At 40.9% G+C, this 17,045-nt stretch overlaps 1 long non-coding RNA gene across 2 annotated transcripts in view; it reads right to left on the reverse strand.

Moving 5' to 3' along the window:
* LOC123591236 overlaps positions 1-17,045 on the reverse strand; it is a 386,851-nt gene that overhangs the window by 214,973 nt on the left and 154,833 nt on the right. The gene's annotated exons all lie outside the window — the stretch shown is intronic.

The raw sequence follows: 17,045 nt of genomic DNA on the forward strand, positions 1-17,045 counted from the left end.
TCCAATCCCTGTGGCACTCCATATTCCTGTGCTTAAACAGTAGATTCAAAAGTAAACAACAACACCATAGAAATTGAAAAGACGGAAGAAAACTCTGAATTACTGAGCTTTGTTATTCTACATAAACACTCTAAGTTTTTATTTATATTGAAAATTTAAAGCAATGACACAGAGAAGTATGAAGAATAAGAGTTTTGTTTGGTAATTGCAAAATTTAGTATATACATGAAATACTAATTTGATTAATTTCTTAAAATTCATGCCTTTTAGTGTTAATTGTTTGCAACTAAAAATCATGAAAATAATTACCACTCATCTCTATCATCATTGCTGAAAAGAATTTTGGTTATCCATGCATGATATCCATGCATAATCAATGCGTGAACTGATCTGATCCGGTGTAGATATGCTAGGTACACCTCTACCTTGAACCCTACTTCACTCCTATATCAGCACAGTCAGCCAGTGGCCATCACATACATGAAATGCAGAGACTCAAATTAACAAACCAAATACATGAAGCAGTGACCAAGCTGAGATAAAAGGAAACTTAAACCTCAATCTACAATCCTCAGATAAAGGAAAATATTGCCTTCACAAATAGAAATAAGACTAGAAGAAAAGAAAGAAACTTTCAGAGAACAAGAAAGACTCAGTGGGAATTAAAAATATAAATGCAAAATAAAGAATTAATAGGAAAAGAGAAGGTAAAGTTGAGGAAATCTAAAGTAGAACAACAACAAAATAACAAACTGGAAAATAAGAGAAAAAAAGATTTTTAAAAATAGATGATCAATTCAGAAGGTCTGACCTCTGACTAACAGGAGTTCCAGAAGGAACACCAAGTAAACAGATGGAAGCAAAAATCAGATAATACAGGAAACTTTCCCAGAACTAAAGGCCGTAACTTTCCAAATTGAAATGGCCCACCAAATACTCAGGACAATAAATGAAAAACAAACCACACCAAAGCAAACCACTGTGAAATTTCTGCATTTGGGAATAAAGAAAAATACCCTAAGAAATCCCAGACAAGAAACACAGGGCATGTACCAAGGGCCAGGAATCAGCATAGCGTTGGATTTTCCAAAAGCACTCTGAAATCTAGAAGATGCTGGAGCAATGCTATCTTTAAATTTAAAAAAAATAGTTTTAATCTAGAATTTCATAGGCAGCCAAACTGTAAATCAATTTAAGTGTACAATAAAAGTTTTATGATATTCAAAGGCCTCAAAAAGTTTACCTTCTACATATCCTATATCAGAAAGCTACTAGAGGATGTGTTCCATAAAAACAAAAGAATAAACCGAGATAAAGCAATGCAAGACAGCCAGGAAATGAGGAATATAGTTCTCCAGCAGTGACTATGTTTAGATGTGAAGAGAATTCCTTGAATAACAAAAAATGGAATACCCAAGTCAGCAGCTATCCGGCAAGCCTTGGAAGTCTTCAAGTTCAGATTGGAGCAGGAAAATTAAATATTCCAGAAACAATATCTCCAAGAAAAAAAGTAGAACCAATTCCTGAAGTCATGTCTCCTGGCGAATGTGGAAACTAATTAATGTAGGAATAAGACACTAAGCAGATTTTTTTAAAGACCATTTAAACTCTAGGAAAAACAAGAAGGGAAATGTAATCATAGAGAACTGTGAGTGATATTGACATTGTCCTAAAAATGCAAACATTGGGTAATAATTTAACAAATAATGATGATTTTACTGCATAGGAAGGATGGGGGGCTGGAGAGAAGAATGTACATGAAAGAGAGATCAATTTCCATCTTTCATAAGTGAATAATTATAGTGAGAAGTAGCACTATTGTTATATTATTTATAAATATACAGCTAAATGCAAAGGAATAAAGTTAGAAGCAATGAGAGTAGCTGCCTCTGGGGAGTAGGACTTGTGATAGGAAGGCAGGGGACTGCTATTTTGTTTTCAATCTTATGCTATTATTTTATTATTTAAAATTATGGACACATACTACTTTTGGCAAACATATTTAAAAGAGAGAAGCAGGATTTCAGAATTCCAGGTTTAAAGTGTTAAAATTAATATACAATTACAACATAAAATGGTGAGGGCCACTTCATGTTCTAACAGAATACTTCCCTAATTTCTCTATGACAGATCAGGCCTCTGGGCCACAGGAAGGCTTTGAAGGGAAAAACAACACTTATTTAGCACCTACTGCACACTAGTACCATTGTAGAAAAGTTTCAGAGATCGTTGTGACCAATCCTCACCACACCCCTGAGGAAACGAGGAAGTTATTTCCTCGTAAGACACTACATCCTTAGAGGACAAAGAAGTATTGCAGGTATTTGTTTATATCTCTGCGTGTGAGCCCCAGGCTGTCTGTAGCCTGATGGAACCATTGATGATCATCACAACTTGGTGAGGTATGTGAACCCATTTTAGAGATGAGAAAACAGAGTCCTGAGAGTCAAGTGGCTTAACCAAGTCATTAAAATAGTAAGTGGCAGAGCTATGATATGGCTCCAGCCTCCAGTATAACTCTCCACTCTCTGAACTTTTGGAGAACAAAGACTGTCTTCTCCCTGTTTGCACCCCCAGCACCAAGCACACTATGTCTGGCACATAGGAAATATTCAACCAAAATCTATTGTCTAAATCAGGAAAGGCGCTGGTTTATCAGCCTAGGAGAATTTCCAGCAGATCCAAGCCCCCAAATGCTTCCTCCCTTTACCTGCCACACATGTGACCTGCACAAGGTCTGTCTGGATACAGCTCCCGAAGGGACAGGTCCTCCATCAAAATAAGACAGAACTACTCAGCTCTCCTTCAAGTAATTCAACGAGTTGGTTTACAGGTCTAGGACGCAGGCTTTCATACTGAAATGTCACACACTTTAAATTGCAGGACAGTGACAATTTCAGTCTTTAAAAATAGCAAAATCAGGGGCGCCTAGGTGGCTCAGTCGGTTAAGCGTCCAACTTCGGCTCAGGTCATGATCTCACAGTTCGTGGGTTCCAGCCCCGCGTCGGGCTCTGTGCTGACAGCTCAGAGCCTGGAGCCTGCTTCAGTTTCTGTGTCTCCCTCTCTCTCTGCCCCTCCCCGGCTCACTCTCTCTCTCTCTCTCTCTCTCTCTCAGAAATAAACATTAAAAAAATTTTTTTTAATGTTAAAAATAGCAAAATCAAACCTTTAATGCAAAAGAAAACGAAATTGTGGAAACAATTTTGAGCCCCCAGAACTTTTGAAAATGTCATTAACAAACTGTGAAATTGAGAGATAAAAATCAGATGCCCTGAGGGGGAACAGCAGTGCCCCCAGTCCTGCCTCTCACCCTGAGTCATGGAAAGCCTAGTTTCCACTCTGCAGGTCCAGGAAGCAGGGGGTAGGGAGCTAATTCATGTCTCCTGCTCCACGCTGGCTCCCAGGGTGGTGGCATTTGGAAAACACAGAATGACTGAACTCTTCAACATGTGAAGTTGGGCCTGCCGGAGACTGAAAGGATAATACATGGAAACCATCACCCCTGGGAGAAGGCCTGGGAGGCGGAGAGGAGCTCTTCAAAGAATTCTGGAGAAGTGCATTCACACTCCAGGCTTCTCTTTGCTGATTCCACACGTCTGTGAGAGAGCCGGAATTACAGAAACTATCTCTAGGGCTTCCGTAATAATTTAAAATTATTCTCAGGGGGAAAAGTACTTGTTGTAAAGTGCTGTAGAGCATGCACAGAGAGCAGGGTAGAATACAAAATATTTTCAAAAGATCCTTCTTGTTCTCTAAGAACTTTACAGTCCTTGTAACATTAGCAGAATTTATGTTCTGCCCTGGAACAAAAAAATTCAGAACTGGCTATCTTTATTAGTCACAGAGTTGCTTCACAAGACTCAAGAGACAGTGAAAGAAATATGGAGAAGTGTGTTTGATCCTCGCAGGTTGGTAGCCTATCTAAATTCTCTGCCACAGTTGCCAGACTCCAGAGAAAGGGAGCCTGAAGAGAGGGAAAGTGTCAGTGAGGCACCAGTGTGGTCTCTGAGCCCATGTACAGAATCTATGAGTGTGAGGGGGCTGCATCCTGGAGCCCAGAAAATACAGATCTAATGCCCGCCCCCTCATCCTCAGGAAAAGAAGCACACTCAAGCCCCCCAGAATAGAATTCAGGGATAAGAAACATGGGAATATTTCCATGAAAGTTCACATACGAGACCACAGGTCCCGCTTTCCTGCACCCGCCACCATGACTTTCTTGTTTGCTTGATCCCTGGCTCACAGGAATTTCTGAAGAACTTACCCCAGCCCTCTGGAATATCACACTTTCAGGCTCTTCCCTCTGAACACAAAGTTGCAGAAAACGGCAAGAGTAGAAGAGTGCTTATAATACCAACCCTGGGTGTTAAACACTGGGAGGACTCTGTCACAAGACCAGGTGCCTACTAGACTTCCTTGGAGCCAGCTTCCCAGGGCAGAGTAACCCACCACCATCCTGCTTCTATCGGATGTCCATTAAAGACCAACAGATATCATACTACAGAAATGCATGCTTTTTTAAAATCAGTCATTCTTGGCAGGGGCATCTTTCATTTTAACAACAATAGAAGGGAAATTACTGGAGAGGGGGGCCAGCTTATCACAGGGAAACATGTGTTGGCAAGACTAAATTGCCTATCTTTACCTTCAGGAATATTGTCCAACCATCTTTGCTCCAGGAATCCTTGAAACCCTGCAGTAGTATTTCCTGGAGAGCTCCATTTCCTCCTTACCCAAATGTACAATGGCGTAACCATCCCACGTTAGGGCAGAAACACAGGCTTTACAACATGATTTGTCTTACAATCTTTTTGCCCACTGGTTGGCAGAAGCATTATTGGTCTGCTGCTTGGCTTTGAGGTCTGTCACTACTGTGCAAGTCAGTACCCCCAAAGTGCACTTATGCTTAAAATCAAAATGGTCTCCATCACATTCATCATACTTACCACCCCCGCGAACATTTTAAATGCTGCTGAATATATTTCACTTTTCTTGGGTGCTATTCAAGTTCAGTAAATGAAATCCTGCTCTCTGCCTTCAGAATCTTTCTATATATAAAACACAAGCCTTGCAATAAATGTTGCCTCGACACTGATGGTGGGATCAAAATCAGTGCAACCCCTCTGGAAGATTATCTGATATAATAAAACCCCCAAGATGAACATACTTAAAGTCATATGTAACTTCCAACAACTTATCCTGTGGTTATATTTAAGGGTGTTCCTAAAGATGTCTGTGTCAGTAGTTTTTAATAATTTGAAAAAAGTTGAAATTAGTCTGAAGGTCCATTAATAAAACATTGTTTCAATTAATTATTGTGCATCCATTCACCATGCAAAGATCTATTGTGCCACCAATAAGAATAATGTCATGAAAGTCTATTTACTGACAGAAAAAATTCACACAATGCAATATAGAATGATTCAGTGGTGCACAAAACAACGTATAGTATGACAAAGTTTATAACATATATATGGATAGAGAGGATGTCTGTTCATTCATCCATTCACCAAACACATGTGGAGCATTTCTATATTCTTCCTGTTCCAGGCACTATTCCAGGCACTGGGGAGACAGCAGTGAACAAAACATCCCACGCTCACACAATTTACAATCTAGAAGGGTAGAGAGAGAGAGCCAGTAAACAAATAAATATAAATATAATGTCAGAAAGGCATAAGTGCTGTGAATAAAAGTAAAGTAGGGTAAAGAATTAAAGTGTAGAGGAGGGAACTATTTTAAATAGGGTGCTTGGGGAAGAATTCTCTGAAGAGATGGCATGTGGATAGAAATCTGTAAGAAGGGACGGACAGCAAGGCCCTCCCTGGATGAAACCCAGTTCAAATGCTGGGCGTAAAGCCTGGTAGAGACAACCATGGCACAGCAAGGACCCACGGCTGGGAGCTAGTGGGAGGTGAGGTGAGCTTAGCAAGGGTTTTGGGAAACCACTGGAGGGTTTTGAGCAGGAAAGTGACAGAGGATTTTGACTGCTGGGTGGGGAATAGTCTGTAAAGGAACAAGAGTGGAAGCACAAAGACCAGTTCAAAGGTCATTGCCATAGTTTAGGCAGGAGATGCCGATGGCTTGAACAAGGGTGGTAGTAAGGGATCTGGTGAGAAGTAGTTAAATTCTGGATATATTATTAAAAGTACAATCACCAGGTTTATCTGTTCTACAGGATTTGGCATGAGGTAGAGGGAGGAGCGAGAGAGATAGCAGTGAAATGTTTGGCCAAATAAGTTTTTAAAAATGAGAATGCCACTTATTGATTTGGGAAATACTGAGGGGGGAACAGTTGGGAGGGGAAATCAAAGGGATATACACCAAAGTATATGATAATTACCATAATTAACACCCTCATTTGTGCTTGCTTGCTCTGGGCCAGGCACTGCCACTGCATTTACATCCACTCATTTAATTATCAGAGGAACTCTTTGAGATAGGTTACTATTATTGCATTTGGGAATACAGTTTACTTTTGTATTTATCTAAATATACTCATTTATTTGCAATGAACATGTGTACCTTACATAATAAAGGAAAGTTGAGTGTGTGTGCGCATGTACATGCACAATAATCCCAGTGAGAAAGAAATTATATATTTATAAATTTTCATTCTTGGCGAGTCCCTGGCGATTGCTCAATATAGGTTGATGTGAGATTGTTTCACAGCTCAGCATATTTTCAACTTTTTTTCCTGCCAGGTCAGATAAGTTCATACGCAAGACCCAGTCTCATCGACACTCTCAGGGGAACACACAGATCTCTGTATCCTAATTTTAATTCAGTGCTTTTCACCCTTGACTTCTAAAAACACTGGAGTCCAATGAGAGAAAAATAAATATTAAAGGAATAACCTTGACTCTGCTTTCATTTTTTATATGAAATTTTGCAAATGGGTTACTTTAAACTATTACATTGGGACGCCTGGGTGGCTCAGTTGGTTAGACATCTGACTCTTGATTTTGACTCAGATCGTGATCTCATGGTTCGTGAGATAGAACTGTGTGTCGATCACTGACAGCACAGAGCCTGCTTGGGATTCTTTTTCCCTCTCTCTCTCTGCCCCTCCCTTGCTTGCTTTCTCTCTCTCTCTCAAAATAAATAAACTTAAAAAAAAAAAACTATTACACTTAATATATCCTCACATACTATTTTCAACAAATCCCAAATGGATAGAGGCTTACCAGTGGATCCCCACACCAAGCTGAGAGCCTCTGGCTTAGATGATTACATGAATCACGTTGTTGGAGGACATTGATTTTTTTAAATTTCAACATTTCATAAATAAGAGTTCTCATTTAGTTTTGTTTTTCCTCTTTAATCCCTAGTATTTAACCACAAATTTTGTTTTCTCCAACAATTTCCGTTTCTGTGAATGTATTCAATGAAGTATAGGGAGCAGGGTGATTGTAGCTCTGGAGGTAGTCCACTGGGTGAACAGGGGGACACTTGGCTCAGGGGTCCCTGTGGTTATCATAGTGACACTGTCTTGACTGGAGAATTGTGCAACACTACCTGCTATGGGAATAACGGATTTCCATGGAATTCTGACTGTACTTTGTTGTTATCTGATACTTTCTGGGTACATGAGTGCTTTGAAAATGAACAAATCATCTCCAGTTTAAAATGAAAAGCCAGATTAGGTCCTCTGCTCATTCTGCTCCTCCATCAATGCTTAGTAAACCCCTTGATGCTGGAATTTTACCAAAAGCAGTCACGTTCAATTACTGTTACTCCAAAACAAATATCTATTTTTATTTTCTTTTGAGAATGTAGAAAGGAACCCCATCATAACATGAGTCTTATTAAATGGAATTGGATATGCCTTGGATCTAATTGAGTCTCCTGAATCATGAACATTGGACCTGGAAAGGAATTAGATATTGTATGGTCACTTAATAGATGAAGAAAAAGATGCTCAGAGAAATTAGGGTATCTTCTCAGGACCACACAGAAAGGAAGACCAGAACCCAGTTGACCTTGTCCTGAGCACAGTGCTCTTTCCACCCACTAGACCATGCAGTCGTTTCTTGTACACAAACACTTGCCAAAGCCACTGCTGGTGGTCTCAGTTGGACCCGCAGTGGCCCCAGATTAGGACTCAGGAACTGCCTCCCACAACCACTCCACGTGACTCTTGTCTTCCACGGCAGCAGAACTGGGCCGTCCAGGAAAGTGGAAAACCTACTTGGGCAGCAGAACCAATGCTCTAGCACCTTCATGGTTGGAAGCCATGGAACATTTGGCCTTACCTTGAATTCCAACATTGTAAAGGTTATTTGGAAGGACTAAAGAAGAGAGAAAGCGAGAGAAGATGGAAAGAAAGCAAAGAATACTCATGGACATGTAGAAAAATAGGGGAACATAGGTCAGAAGCATTTAAGAGTCTTTACCTTTTAAAGGCCATTTCCAATAACAGCTATTGTCAGAGAGCTTCTACTTTGCTTATGAATATTTGCTCAAGTTCTGAACAAGAGAAACTTCAGATCACAATTATTTTCTTGATTTATACCTTCTCTTTCACCTCCAGCTACACTGCCTTTAGCAAACCAGCTAGTAACAAGATCTCAGCTTGCACTGTGGTCAAGAGCCAAAAAGCTTATGACAGGAATAGTTTTAAAGATGAAAAGTTGGCGGTGCCACCAGCTCTGCAGCAATCAAGAGCAACATAGTATTAGCTGTGAGGATACATTTAGGTGTGGAAACACGATCTAGACTTGATGCCAACTGTAGAAAAATAGCATTTTCCTGCCTCTAATTATTTGTCACAAGCTAGTAACCAACCACTGACTTTCACATACACTGCAGGGTATTAGAAACAGGCTGGGTTTGTCTACGGCCATACCACTCTGAACGCGCCCGATCTCGTCTGATCTCGTCTGATCTCGGAAGCTAAGCAGGGTCGGGCCTGGTTAGTACTTGGATGGGAGAAACAGGCTGGGTCTACCTAATGAAATACCTTACCCTCTGTTCTGATGACAAGCATGACAATTCCCAGCTAGCCACTCTTGGCAAAGATTTCCTCAGAGTGGTGATAAGTCAGACCGCCACGTCAGTTATGCAACTGGCACTGGAGTGTCAGGTCCAAAGGAGAAGGTCTGTCCTAGAGTCGCACTGTTGAACTGTCCTGGCTTGCTCAATCTCCTGCTTAGCTATCCCTTGAACTTACTGATTCGGTGGAATGTGCAAATAATGCTAATATGTCACATGCAAATGAATTCACAGAGAAAAACTACCACTCTGCTCCTATATTAATAATGACTGGGGCGGGGGGGAAATAACGGTTGGCGATCTTTCAGGACACAGTCTGGATCACTGCTGTTGGCTACATCACCTTGGATAGGTTCTCGCCTTCTGGGCCTCTGTTCTCAAATCTATAAAATAAAGCAGGGAGGAAAGAGGATCCCTGCATCACCTCAGGCTCTAGCATTCTGTGATTTGGCTTTGGAAAAAAGCGTCTATCTGGATGGGGGGAGGGGGTCAGAAACAGAGAAACATTTTTTTTGTAGCTACAAACAGCCAGCCTTGAGAAGTTACAAGGAGTCTTCTTGAAGGCCAAGGCAATCCTTTTCTCATGATAAGGCAGGTGGCAGCCTGGCCTAGAGGAGAGAGTGTTCATTTGAATGTCTGGATGAGGGTCTGCAGAAGCATTAACATCTAAATAGGCATTTCTGTTGGATAGGGGAGTATACCAAGAGCTTTACGCGTATGTAACCAAAAGCTGGTGTTCCTTCGCAAAATGTCGCCAGATTATGCGTAATTCCAGGACATAGCACATGGTCAACATCATCCTCCGTGGGATTCAGAAAGTGTCAGTTGGTCAGATACAGATTTCATTAATGTAACCTAATTCTTTAGACCTGCACGCTATGGTCCAGCTCTTTTACAAATTTGGAATCCTGATACTTCATGATTTCTGACGCTCTGCTGACTGTCTGCAGAGTCAGCTGCCTTCATGATTCTAAGACAACAGTCCTGCTCTGCTTAAAGTACCTGCTATGGCACATAACACTTCTGAGCCCCAACTTTTCAAATAATCTCCAGAAAATATTACTGAGAGATGAGGTCATTGCAGTGATAGACTAGACAGTGTGCAAAAGCTATATCCCATCCTAGTATTGGATTTATGTGGAGAATTCTATAGCAAATAACTGTCAGAGAAACTGTGCCATATTTTATTCTGTATAGATTTACCTTGTTCGAAGCAATCTTAATCTACAAAAAATCTGGCAATATTAAGTTTGCAAATTATAGAGTAGTTGTTTTACAAGATGTTTATTAACCTTTTCATGAACAAAGGAGTAAAACTAAGTCAAACATCTATACCTGAAACCCCAGAGAAAAAAATCTTAGTAATTTACAAATGGATCCAGAATAGCACTACACCCAGGAAGTACCTGCTATGGGCTAAGCATTATTTTAGATGCTTTACCAATGTTAACTCTTTTACTGAACCCCAGAACACTTCTATGAGATAGGTTTTATTACTATGTCTCTGAGACACTGACAGAGTAAGTTTGCAAAAACATCTACCAAATGGAGAACCCAGATTTGGGCACTCTGAATCCATACTCCATGTTTCAAATCTCTCTACACTAGTGACATTTTAAAATGTTAACTTTACTTAATACATATACCATGATTTTTTTTTTTCTTTTTAAGTCTTAGCTTTAAAACCAAAGTACTTTGATAGTTCAGAATCACAGCCAGGTCTATGAACACTTCTTCTCATGGATTTTGAAGGAGAGACATACATTTGTCACAAATCTCTCAGTTGCAATGACAGAAATGCAACTCAACTTTAAGTAGAGGACTTATTTTAGATATAAAACAGACATAAGGTAGAGTTGGCCTCAAGGACTCCCAAGGACTTACAATATGTCATCAAAGCTCATTTTTTTCTCTCTCATGCTCTCTTTCTTCCTATCTCTCTCATGCGCACACGCTCTTTCTTCCTGTGTGTGTGTGTGTGTGTGTGTGTGTGTTGTGTGTGTGTATTCTTAAGGGACGGGGGCATGCCTGTGAGCAGCCCCAGGCTTACCGGATTCCAGTGTAGCACTCCCAGTGTGAGTGAGGACCTCTGGGCCAGTCATGCTGTCAGAAGGCTTCTTGACCATCAACAGCCAGAATTAGGGCTGTAAGATGGTTCCACTGGCATTCATTTAGTTTTCCTTTTATTCGTGGGTTCTGTTGAAAACACTTCCCCCTCAACAAGTTGCAAGAATGTAGTTGACATACTTTGGTTTGGTCTGCCCAGAATTCTGTCTCCCCTTCTTTTACTAGCACCACCTGTTCCTTGGAGAACCATTCCCCTTCAACTGTGTTTTGTTTGGGCGGAGAGGCAATGACTCATCACATTCTGCCTCTCTGCCCATAATGAGAGTCGAGAAGAATAGGCTTTGCAGACAGTGATCATGTTCAGAAAACAAGCCACTCTTGGGGTGTATAGAAAACATCTATGCATGTGGGCAGTAACTGAAATGACTGTTAATGCAGAGCTATGAGTGCAGAGCATCCCCAGTATCCATTCCCCCCTTTCCAGAGTATTGAAACCCCACTTGTAGGCTGGACATACCCCAACTTTTCTTAAAGCTAGGAGTGATCATGTGCCTAAGTTCTGGACAATGAGTAGTAAGATGAAAGTGTTTTTATGTTTCGTGAAAAGACAGTAGGGAATGTCTTTGCCTATTTGTTTTTCTTTATTCCTCCTTCATTTATGTTAGCTGGAATGGAGACATGGTAGCTGGAGCCAGAGCAGCCACCATGGATCATGAAGTAGCTTGGAATAGAAAGATGCACGATGCAGGAACAAAAGGAAGTTTGCCTCAGTTCCAGAGGATTCATGTACAGAACAGCCATCTGCACTGTCTACCCTTAGACTTCTGCAGAGAAATAAATTCCTACCTTTTTTAAACTACTACTATTTTGGGTCTGTATTACTTATAGACACACCCAATCTTAACTGAATTTAGAAATACAGGAATATTTAAGCATGCCACGACATAGGAGCCTAGAGAGAGAAGTGGGACTACTGAAGGGTGCTCACTTGGTTAGCAGGTAGAGGATAACAGTGAGCTGCTGGGCCTCACAAAGAAGACCTCCCTGGGGCCAGGGACCACAGCGAGCTTCTGGCCCATGTTACATCATTTAATCCCCCAGCATCAACCCTCTGAATTTCTCTGTAGTTATCCTCATTTTACAGCTGAGGAAATAGAGAGTCAGCTAGATCCAATATTTTCCCTAAGGTCACAGTGCTAGTAAATGAGGAAGGAACAATTTGTGTCCACCCGGAACTGTCTCCATAGCATCTGTTGTCTCCATTACTGGACCCCTGTCTCTTTGCTCCCTGGTCGAGGGGCTTCACTGTGGGTAAACCCAACACATGGAAACATAACACAAAAATTAGTCAAGTGTGCCAATCTAACTTCGTTCAGTTTTACAGTGGAATATTTTTCAGCCATCAATGGAAGGAAAGCCTGCCATTGTCAACAACACGGATGACCTTGAGGGCATGATGCTAAGGTGAAGTAAGTCAGACAGAGAAAGACAAAAACCATGTGATCTCACTTGTATGTGGACTCTAACAAAAGCCAACCTCACAGAAACAGAGAATCAAATGGTGGTTGCCAGGGATTGGGGTGTTGGGAAAGTGAGGGAGATGTTGATCAAAGCGTATGAACTTCCAGTTATAAGATGAATAAGTTATGGGGATGTGATATACAGCATGTTGACAATAGTTAACAATTCTGTGATACACACACACACACACACACACACACACACACACATACTTATACACTTGAAAGTTGCTAAGAGAACAGATCTTAAATGTTCTCGCCACACACACACACACACACACACACACACACACACACAAAAGGCAACTGTGTGAGGTGATGGATGTGCTAACAAACCTTACTGTGGTAATCACTTCACAGTATACATATATTAAATCATCACATTGTATACCTTAAACCTACACAACGTCATGTGTCAATCATATCTCAATAAAGCTTCATTCAATTCTTAAAGTTGACTTACACCCAGCTTTCAGGAATATACATGTAACATCATTCTAACCACTCCTCAACTGAGGACATTCTCCTGGTGAGACAATCCCCTTCTCCCCTGGGTGGAGGAGACAGCAGTTTTGCTTCGTAAAATATCCCAACCAAGAAATGAAGTTCGGAGATGCACCACCTCTTCCCACACTGCAGAGCACATTGGTTTAGTCAGACTCTGACCTTTTTTGCGCCAGCGTTGTTTCCTTGTGAGACTCGCCTCCTCTGTGAAAGTCCTCCGGCCCTGCAGAAATCCTGCAAGAGTTCAACGCCAGCGCTTGGTCAACCACTATTATGGAGCTGACAGATTCTTGGCTCTTCCACATTTTCTCTTCTTCTTCTCTTATTTATTTTTTGAGTGAATAAGTAGACCTAGTTAGGTTTATTATAGGAACAAAGTTCTTCTGGAAAGCTAATTCTTTCGAATGGTTGAAATGAAAAATAATACCCCCTCCCCACCCTTCAGAGCCCACTCTGATTTAAGCAGATGAAAACGCTAGCATTTCTAAACCCAGGGCTTTATTTGGGATGTAGAATATAAAGTGCCTTTTCTAGCTATTGTGACAGGAAAGGAATGCACAGGTTTCTCAAGAGCAGATTGCAGGGCCCATGCTGATCTAATTTATGGATCTTCCTGCCAGGAATAAAACCTCATGGCTGTGGCACTTATTCAATGATTATTTGATATTTTATGTATTCAGTGAATATATGGAAATATTTTTAAATTGGGTTTTTAAACTACCTATTTTTTTTTAAGTAGTTTTCCTCTTTAACTTCTGGACAGCCACATTGAAAAGTCTTCCTCACATGAAGAAGGAGATTAATGATTATCGGACAATGCATGAAAATGTGACAATGATTAAGCCCAGACAGATTATAACATTAGTCAATGGGACACACGTGGTACCGAGCCTAGCATTGGTTTTTGATGTTAGCAACAATCATTTGGAATAACTTTCTTAGCAAGCTAACCGCCTCTTATTTTTGCCCTTTATCTTAATGAGAGAGGAACAACGAAATTCAAACCCTGACTGGAGTGTGTGCCCACAGACAGGCAGATGTGTGTTCACCATGAAAGAGGGCAGAACCTGTGACAATAACCGAGGCACTGGTCAAAGAAAAAAAGACCTGAGTGCAAAAAAAATCTGTTTTGTGAACGTAACATGGTCAGGGTAAGGTGGTTTTTAAAAAGCCTTTCAGTTGAGCTGCTCATTTTCTCAAGTGTTAACCCATTTAGAAGACACATTATTAGCAGGGGTTGGGGGGGGGGGAATATAAGAAAAGAAAATATTTAAAATATTTTTTTTAATGTTTCACCGGTTCTAAAGATGTGTTTTATTTATCTTGCCATAGTACTATTGGGTCAGTTTCCTAGGGCTCCTGTAAAAAACTACCACACACTTAGTGGCTTAAAACAACAGATTCTCTCACAGCTCTGGAGGCCCAAAAGTCTGAAATGAAAAAGTGTCAGCAGGCTTGGTTCCTTCTGGAGGCTCTGGGCAAGAATCTGCTCCCTGCCTCTCTTCTGCCATCCAGTGGCTGCCCACAACTCGTAGCTTCGCTCGGCGTGTACATGCGTCAGTTAAATTCCTGCCTCCTGCACACCGCCTTCCTGTCTGGGTGGCTGTGCACCTCTGCCTCTTCCATCTCTTATAAGGACACCCACCATTGTGCTTAGGGCCCACCCTGATCCAAAATGATCTCATCTCGAGATCCCTACCTTAATTCCAATAGCAAAGACCCATATTTCAAATAAGGTCTCATTTGCAGGTTCTGGGTACACATGGTTTTTTGGGGGCAAGGGGCCATTATTCAACCCACTGCAGCAATAATGGTGTCCTTCTCCTGGTAATCCCTCAGGTTCTTAATCTTACTATCATCTCTAATCTCTTTCCTTTTCGCTCTCTTTTTTTAAGTTTATTTATTTACTTTAAGAGAGACAGAGACAGCGTGAGTTGGGGAGGGGCAGAGAGAGAGGGAGACAGAGAGAATCCCAAGCAGGCTCCAGGATGCTGGCACAGAGCCCAACATGGGGCTCAAACCCATGAACCCACGAGATCATGACCTGAGCCGAAATCAAGAGTCAGACACTTTGACTGAGGCACCCAAGCACCCCTCTTTCCTCTTCTCTCTGCTTTGCTCCACTTTCTACTTCCCTTCTCCTGTGACACACAAAATACATTTTGTAACTTGATTATTCCTATTGCATCACTGTGTTGGACAAACAGGAGGAAGGTATAGAAACCTATAAAAGACTCTCATTGTTGGATTTAACCATTTTTAATCTTATTTAAATATGCACAGCATAGAACTAGGTTCAAAGTTCTATGGCATACCATTCTCAGCCAATCATAAAACAAAAACAAATCTACAGATTAATACAACAAAAATATAAAACCAATAAAATTTTTACAAAATATTTATTTATTTTGAGAGAGAGAGCCCTCATGTGAGTGAGGGAGGGGCAGAGGGAGAGGGGGAATCTCAGGCAGGGTCCCAGCTGACTGGCTGCCAGTGAGGAGCCCAACAGAGAAGCCCAGGCCCAGGGCTTGAACTCATAAACTGTGAGATTATGACCTGAGCTGAAATCAAGAGTCAGATGCTTAATCAACTGAGCCACCCAGGTACCCCTAAAACCAACAAAATTTAAATGTAATCATTCCAAAAGGTTTGTATTGAGGTTCTATTATGTATCAGGCGTAAGAGGTGTAACAGGTTGGGGAGACACAGCAATCAACCAAACTGGCAAAAATACCTGCCCTGGTGGATTACACTTCAGTATATTAGCGACCAAATGGGAAGAACCAGGTACTAGTAATATGCCAAAGCCAAACGCTATTCACAACATGACTATATGTGACTAATTGCTACAGGGTGACATCATTTGAATCCAGCATCTATGCTACTGTTTTCCATGTGATGAGTCAGCTCTGCAATCTCTTTTCTCTTTTTTAACAAATGCAAACATTTCCTCCACATGGTGAACTACATCATTTGGCAGACCGACATCATTTACATATGAAGCCTACCTTTTTCTTCTCTCATTAGCCTCAACAATTAAACACCATTATTCGGACACACCATTCCACTTTCTTGTGTACCAAATCAACATGTCAATACATTAAACAACTTAAAAAACCAGAATCTTGCCCTATGGAAGCTCCCTTCAAGTGCAAAATTCACTGCAAACAAGTAATTCTGTCTGTGGAATTGATTAAAATAATTTGACATTCACAGTCTGAATCTGGTTTTGTGGGGGGGGGGGGGTTGTTTTTGTTTTTGTTTTTGTTTTTTTGTTTTTTTGTTTTTGGTATGTCCAGACGTGTGGCTTGATTGAGATTCCCTCTATTTCTAGAGCCTCAAATCCAAAAGCATACTAGCATGGAAAAAACACTTGCTCCACTGCAGTATTTCATGAATGCATCTTGTTCTTTTTCTCCCCAGTATTTAGGTTAAGAAATGGGATACGTTAGACGTATTTGTCAAAGTTCTACTTAATACTTTAAATTTAACACTTTGGCGCGGTTATTACCTACCAAAACATGAACAACCCAGAACCACCACTAACCCCTCTCATTCACAAGGCAGAGAGAGAGAAGGAGGGATGGAGGGAGAACAGCAATGATTCCACAGTGACCATTTATGGCCATTCACATATCCTTCTGCCCCATGCTACCTGGCCCTCTGAATTCTCAGACCATTCACTAGAGCAAACACTCTAGAGCTAATCATTCTTTATTGCCATAGAGATATTTTTTAAACATTATTTTAAAATCATTTAGGACAATTTTGTTCTTTGGGCACTTCTAGTGTTTAGACTCCTGGGTCAATAAACCTTCTACTGAACAGCAGTTGAGGAATGGGTGAGGAATGGTTATTGTGATTTTCACATTAGAAGTTGCCAACCTAATAGCAGCCAGACGTGCTTACCAGCATATTTGAATGTTAAATGCTATCATTTTGGTAATTACGTGGTGCCAA

This window comes from Leopardus geoffroyi, chromosome B1 (assembly GCF_018350155.1).
Source record: "Leopardus geoffroyi isolate Oge1 chromosome B1, O.geoffroyi_Oge1_pat1.0, whole genome shotgun sequence".
Taxonomy (NCBI): domain Eukaryota; kingdom Metazoa; phylum Chordata; class Mammalia; order Carnivora; family Felidae; genus Leopardus; species Leopardus geoffroyi.